Source organism: Podarcis melisellensis (genome assembly GCF_964234715.1).
Source record: "Podarcis melisellensis genome assembly, chromosome: 13".
Classification (NCBI taxonomy): domain Eukaryota; kingdom Metazoa; phylum Chordata; class Lepidosauria; order Squamata; family Lacertidae; genus Podarcis; species Podarcis melisellensis.
In genome coordinates this window covers 13,399,286-13,406,459 of record NC_138545.1, presented here as the reverse complement: position 1 = coordinate 13,406,459, position 7,174 = coordinate 13,399,286, and the positions used below count along the sequence as shown (strand labels likewise).

Here is a 7,174-nt window from a genome sequence, read left to right as displayed (position 1 = left end):
AGAAGAAGAAGAAGAAGAAGAAGAAGAAGAAGAAGAAGAAGAAGAAGAAGAAGAAGAAGAAGAAGAAGAAGAAGAAGAAGAAGAAGAAGAAGAAGACACAGTTCCGTCTCCATTCATCAAAGCAAGGTTTCCAAACCACAAATGGGAGATGATCCCAGTTTTCAGCCCATCTGCATGTGTGTCTTTTGTATAAATGAGAGAGATGCACCAAACCCTGAAATGTTGGCAAAGGGCATATTTACTAACAGCGTTCATCACATGATGTATATGAATACTGTGAAAAGAATCTACTCTGTGTCTTCTCTTCCTCCATTTACATTTTAGCTCATTTATGGCTCTGCTCCGGTGATGAATGATAAAAGCCCAGGGCTTCCTTTCTACCAGATGGCAGCCTCAGAAGCCCTTCAGAATGAGGGAATTCTCTCTTTGCTTCTGCATTTCAGGTGGACGTGGATTGGAGTCATTGCAACAGACAATGACAATGGAGAAAGATTTCTGCAAACTATCTCTCCAATATTTACCAAGAGTGGTGTCTGTATTGCATTCCTAGAAAGAATCCCCAGTTTAAGTTTTATTTCTCAAATTAATTGCATGCTAGAACAGGGGGCTAGTATAAATCATAAAATTTTTAGCAGCACAGCTAATGTAATAGTTGCCTATGGAGAATCTTATTCCATGGCAACTTTTAGATGTCTTCCATACCTATCAGAACATGATGACATGACATACAATATAAGAAGTAAAGTATGGATAACAACTGCCCATGTTGAGTTCACTTCATTTGTCAGTCAAAAGAACTGGGATTCAGGAATATTCAATGGTGCTATATCCTTTGAAATTCACTTCAGAAACCCACCAGGATTTCATCAGTATGTTCTGCACAGAAACCCTTCCAGCACAGATGGAGACGGTTTTATCAGAGACTTCTGGCAACAGGCCTTTGAATGTGTATTCCCAGATATCACTTCAGAGAAGGCAGAGGGGTATATTTGCACCGGAGAAGAGAAGCTGGAGAACCTTCCTGGATCATTTTTTGAAATGAGCATGACAGGCCACAGTTACAGTATCCACAATGCTGTCTATGCCATGGCCCATGCTTTACATGCCATGTTCACATCCAGACCCAGGCACAGAGAAATGGCATACAGAGGGGAGGGAAGAATCCGAATCCACAGTTTTGGCAGGTAATCAGCTAAACATTTTCAACTGGAAGAGGCCTGTTATTCTCCCAGAAGGTATGGGTTTCCAAAATGCTGTCAACTTGCTCATTAATCTGAGACAAGAAAAATCAATTCCATGAGAGAAATTTGGAGACCACTGGGATGCCATTGCATTCACAGATAAGAAGCAGTGGTAATAATGGTCGAGAGAGATGTTCAGCATTCTCTATATCCCATATACACCAAATCCTCCCTCAGATCAGGTGATCACACAACCACTGTGGTGTGTCCTTAGATGAAAAGGGGCAGAGGAAAACAGGTGTGGGGTGAGGGATATAAAGAAAGGTTTTAAAAATGGGAGAGCAATGTGGAAGAGAGAAAATTGGTGGTCTCTCCATGCTTTGACCTGAATCCACTGACACTTGACTGAATCACCCCCACCAATTGCTGTGGCTTTTTCCTACATGAAGGGGGGGGGGGAGGAATGCTCCGCCCTGCATTATACTGCAGCCTTTTCCAAACAATTGCCTTTTCTGTTTTCGATCTAGCTCCATCACTTTCTGAGAAGTATCTCATTTAACAATACTGCTGGAGATGTGGTCTTCATCAACTGGAATGGAGAGGTGGTATCTAGCTTAGATATTGTCAGTTGGATTATATTCTCCAACCAAAGTTTCAACAGAGTGAGCATTGGGAGGATAGATCCGCAAGCTTCTCGAGACCACTCATTCATCCTTGATGAAGATGCCATAACATGGCACAGTTGGTTTAATCAGGTAGGACCACATTATTAGATAATTCCAAAGAAATTCAGTATTGCCTAAGCAATGATCATACACCTGCATGTCTACTCACTGTCTTTGAAACTGCATGTTACTTTGTAGAACATGACCAATGCATACATAGAGCCTGTGTGGTTTAGTGGTTAAGAACGATAGACTCGTAATCTGGTGAACCGGGTTCGTGTCCCCGCTCCTCCACATGCAGCTGCTGGGTGACCTTGGGCTAGTCACACTTCTCTGAAGTCTCTCAGCCTTACTCACCTCACAGAGTGTTTGTTGTGGGGGAGGAAGGGAAAGGAGAATGTCAACCACTTTGAGACTCCTTCGGGTAGTGATAAAGTGGGATATCCAATCCAAACACTTCTTCATCCAAATACCAGATTAAGAGCCAAAAGCTTACGGCTAGAAGTCACTAACGGAATAAAGGCAAATGTTTTATTTTATTATATTTACAAATATTTTATAAATATTTCTTAACAATTATAAAATACTGGTTTTTAACTGAGGAAAAGAGGATAAGCCCTAAGATTTTGCCTTTCTTGCTAAAAAGTGGGGAACTGCTATGTAATCACAACACCTACACATCCCAGAACAATACAGGGAGTATGACATCACTTCAAACATTACTACTACTAAAAATAATAGCCATGCTACATATTGCTGAAAGGCTGACTCAGTTTAGTAACATAGAGAGGGGCCCCGGAACATGAAGATTTCCAAACTCATTGTTCTCTTGCTGACCCTTCTGCTCTTTCATTTACGGAATAGACTCGGCCTCTTTCTCTCTGTACTGAGAGATGTCTTCCAGGATCCAGCAAGAAAGTGAAGGAGGGGCAGCCACCTTGCTGCTATGATTGCATCCCATGTGCTGAGGGGAAGATTGCAATCCAGGATGGTAGGAGGAATAAATGGATTAAATAGCACTAATAATTGAAAGGTGTTGTAAGGACGGCTGAGTTTAGTTTTCAAAAGAGATAATCTACTGTGTGTGATCCTGCCTCTTTCTGATCATTGCCTTTAAATATGCTAAACAAATGAGAATGACCATGCATTGAGAGTAGTTGGATGGTATGTGGTTCAAAGCACTTCTTCTTCTTCTTCTTCTTCTTCTTCTTCTTCTTCTTCTTCTTCTTCTTCTTCTTCTTCTTCTTCTTCTTCTTCTTCTTGTGTGGCAAGTCCGCCAAACCAGCCCCTTGTTAGAATAAAATTCACACTGACACATAATTTTGGTTTAAGGTTATTGGGCAAATTTTTAGGCCACAACTTTATTGATTACAGAAATGTGAGTGGTATTGGCAAAGGACCATATCAGACTCCCGCCCTTTTTGCAGGAAGTCAGTAAGGATAAACCACCCAAAGAGGAAGCCACATCGGGGAAACCCTCCTGCATCTCTCCTCGGTGTCCCCAGAGGCCTGGCATGGCCCTAGTCCCTCAAGCAGACTTCAGACAGGAACAAGGCCCTGGATTCCTTTAACAGAATACCCTTGGTCAATGGAGGGGCAGGAGATGGCTGACTTCCCCTCCCCCCCGAATCAATGAGCCAATGCCTAACCGCCAAACCTTACAAAGTTGTGGCGATTGCTAAGAGGTAGGCGAAAGCCAAGTAACCATTCCCAATCTGCCAAAAGCAAACATTCCTACCCGGCTCCCGGCCTAAGACAGGTGACGAACCAAAGTCCAAAGTAAGGCCAGAGAACACATAAAATAAAGGGCGGTTGGGTGGGTGTTCAGCAGTGCAAAGCAGGTGCCTGACATGCCTCACGTTGCAGCTTTTATATCCCCCCACAATCACCCCACAGAAAAATGATTGGCCAAGAAGCCGGGGTGATCGTGGTGCCAGCCTGGCATGATGGCGTTACTCCGCCCATGCGGGCGGGGGGGGGACCAGGTTGGGGGCCTGACCGCAACCAGGAGCACCCTTAGAAATGATCCCACTTCTGCTTCTTTGATTACTCATAGCCGAGTAAGATTGTCTTCCATAAGCAAGGTTTTCACAATGAGTCCATAAGTGACTGTGGAGGCCAATTCTGGATCCGCATGTCCTTCCACAGTGGGGATATTGGTTTCCAGATCAGAGTTGATCATGATGTGGATTTGCCAAGCATGCCTTTCCCTTTGCATGTTTCTACCTTGCGTCCTGAGCATATCTAGAGGGGGTCTTGCCACTCCTTCTGACTTACACAGGCGGCACCCTGGCTAGTGTGAATAAACATTCAGATGGCAATGGCACTGGCTGTGGCACTTACAGGACCACATAGCTCTGAACCAAATAAATTCAAGAATACAGCAGTAATTAAATACTGAGAATTATACCATATAATGTTTTGACATACTGAGCATTCTCCGACTGTGCTCAGAATATTTGCAGTAACTAGAGTGAAATAAAACACAGACGTGGAAGCTAATCCTGCAATAAAATTTTAGCAGACCACGAGGAAGCTCCTTTGTTTAAACTGGGATTATGCATGTTCACACTGTTTGTAATGTGGACCAATCATTAGGAGACAACAAAGTGCCTTAAGAGGAAATGGGGTGAGGGAAACAAAGTGTCTCAATTGGATAGGAAATTTAAACTAAATGGAATGTGTGGAATTTGTGCCAAACGTATAAAACTGTTTCAAACCCTTTGTATGATGTTTAATTGTTTTAGGTTAGTTAGGTTAGTTATTCCCAGTTGAACCTTCTGCGCAGAATTAAACATTTTAGACTGCAGTGGTACCTGTGGTTACATACTTAATTCGTTCCAGAGGTCCGTTCTTAACCTGAAACTGTTCTTAACCTGAAGCGCCACTTTGGCTAATGGGGCCTCCTGCTGCCGCCACTCCGCAGCCTTGAGATTTCTCTTCTTATCCTGAAGCAAAGTTCTTAACCTGAGTTATTATTTTTGGGTTAGCGGAGTCTGTAACCGGAAGCGTGTGTAACCTGAAGCGTATGTAACCCGAGGTACCACTGTACATTCCCCCTCTAGGACTCATGTGATTTAGTGGCATATCCATGACATAGAGAAAGCTTAGACTGCAACAATACCACATTGCATTGCATAAGACAGTACTAAACATGTGCTTTGATTTAAACAGAGCTCTTTCTTCTCAGACAGAAAGTAAACATTTCACTAAACTGAAATGTATGACCTAATATATTTGTTTCCCCCCAGATTTGAATGACTGTAATAAATGCCCAGACAAAGACTATCCAAGCAGGAACCGTGACGCATGTCTGCCCAAGAATATAAGCTTCTTGTCTTATGAAGAACCTTTGGGCATCAGTTTAGCCTGTATCTCTCTTTTCCTTTCCTTGATCACAGCTCTGGTACTAGGTACATTTTTGAAACACCACAACACACCCATTGTCATTGCAAACAACCGAAACCTCACCTACACTCTCCTCATCTCTCTCCTGCTCTGCTTCCTTTGTGCATTGCTATTCATTGGCTGACCTGACAAGGTGACGTGCCTCCTCCGCCAAACAGCTTTTGGCATCATCTTCTCAACTGCTGTTTCTGGTGTCCTGGCAAAAACCTTCATGGTGGTTTTGGCCTTCATGGCTACAAAACCAGATTCCAGGATGAGGAAATGGGTGGGGAAAGGACTAGGCCACTCCATTCTCCTTTCCTGCTCCATAGTTCAAGTAGGCATATGCACTGTGTGGCTGGCAACCTCTCCCCCATACCCAGATGTGGACATGTGCTCAATGACAGAAGAAATTATACTAGAATGTAATGAAGGGTCTGTGGCCATGTTTTACTGTGTCCTCATCTACCTGAGCTGCCTGGCCACTGTCAGTTTTGCTGTGGCTTTCCTCACCAGGAAGTTACCAGACAGTTTCAACGAAGCCAAGTTCATCACTTTCAGCATGTTGGTCTTCTGCAGTGTTTGGCTGTCCTTTATTCCCTCCTACCTGAGCACCAAGGGAAAATATATGGTAGCTGTGGAGATCTTCTCCATCTTAGCCTCCAGTGGTGGGTTGCTGGGTTGCATCTTCTTCCCCAAATGTTACATAATCATTCTGAGGCCTGAGCTGAACAATAGGGAACAGCTAATAAGGAAGAAAAATTAAAGAAATGAGAAACCTGTCATCTTCTTTATTTTGTGTTTTCCTCTGTGTTTACAGTAGAATATTTGGAAATATAAGTTCACCTGCTCCCTTTTATAATTTTTTCTAGACTCCAAATTCCCATAGTTGAAATTTCCTTTGTAAAATTGACTTATTTGCTTTGAGGAAAACAATCATATATTTACACATACATTATTCTGTTGCAGCATGTGTTGACAAGAAGAATTAGAGCAATTCTTGTCAAAATATACATGTAAGGAAATCTGTATCTAGCCTTAATTTTCACAGCTTTCAGTATAATGTGTAACTGTACTATTGCAGGCCATGGAATATTTGAGTATTCATTTATGGTCTATTGTTCTGTACTGCTCACAGTCAGATTTCATCATCAACTATCCATACTCAAGATCATAGAAATGTAAGATAATCCTCTTGAGTCAGGCCGATGGCCCATCTTGTACGGCAGCCTGTACTCACACTGACCAACCAAATTCCTGTGGGAAATAGAAATACTTTATTGTCACTGTACCACTTGTTTACAGTGAGATTAAACCTTCAAGCCGTATCCAAAAGCAAATGCATTGTCTCCTCCATTTTTTCCTATGGCATTGAGTTCCATAGATTAACTATGTACTGTGAAATAATTTACCCCCCCCCCATTGAATTGGGTTCCCTCCCCCCAAGATCTTTTCTGAATCAGGTCTCCTTGGTGAAATTCAGAGAAATTTCTGCCCTAGTGCTTGGAAAGCATGGCAAGAAAGAACCATGTACAGTTCATTGGGCAGAGCATTCAACAAAGCCACACTAAAAAGTTTTATTTTCACCAACACAAGTGATGGATCAGAACACTATATTCTTAATACAAATATGTATTATATTTCTGGCAAGTATATTATTGGACTTTCCACTGACTGTTGGCATCCTTCAGCCAATGTTTAATGAGCAGATAAAATTGATTAGACCTAACCATGATGAATGGAGAATACAAGTAAACCAGAGCTTAATCAGATTGAAAGTGGAATCAAAGAGGACAGAGAAACGTCAGGTTGCATATGTATTCCCATAATGGACCTCAGCTTTCTAGAATCCAGGCTTAACCTCTGAATTTATTCCTGTTATACAGCTCTTAAGGGCACAAAGCCACTGCTTTCTCTTAGTTTCTACCGTAGACCAGAGCC

At 42.3% G+C, this 7,174-nt stretch overlaps 1 pseudogene across 1 annotated transcript; it reads left to right on the top strand.

Moving 5' to 3' along the window:
- The first annotated feature begins 348 nt into the window (after nt 1–348).
- LOC309354502 (vomeronasal type-2 receptor 26-like) lies at nt 349–6,356 on the top strand (annotated as a pseudogene). Its single transcript has 4 exons — nt 349–1,184; nt 1,709–1,936; nt 2,711–2,837; nt 5,098–6,356. The product of its transcript is annotated as a vomeronasal type-2 receptor 26-like (transcript).
- The last annotated feature ends 818 nt before the right edge of the window (nt 6,357–7,174 follow it).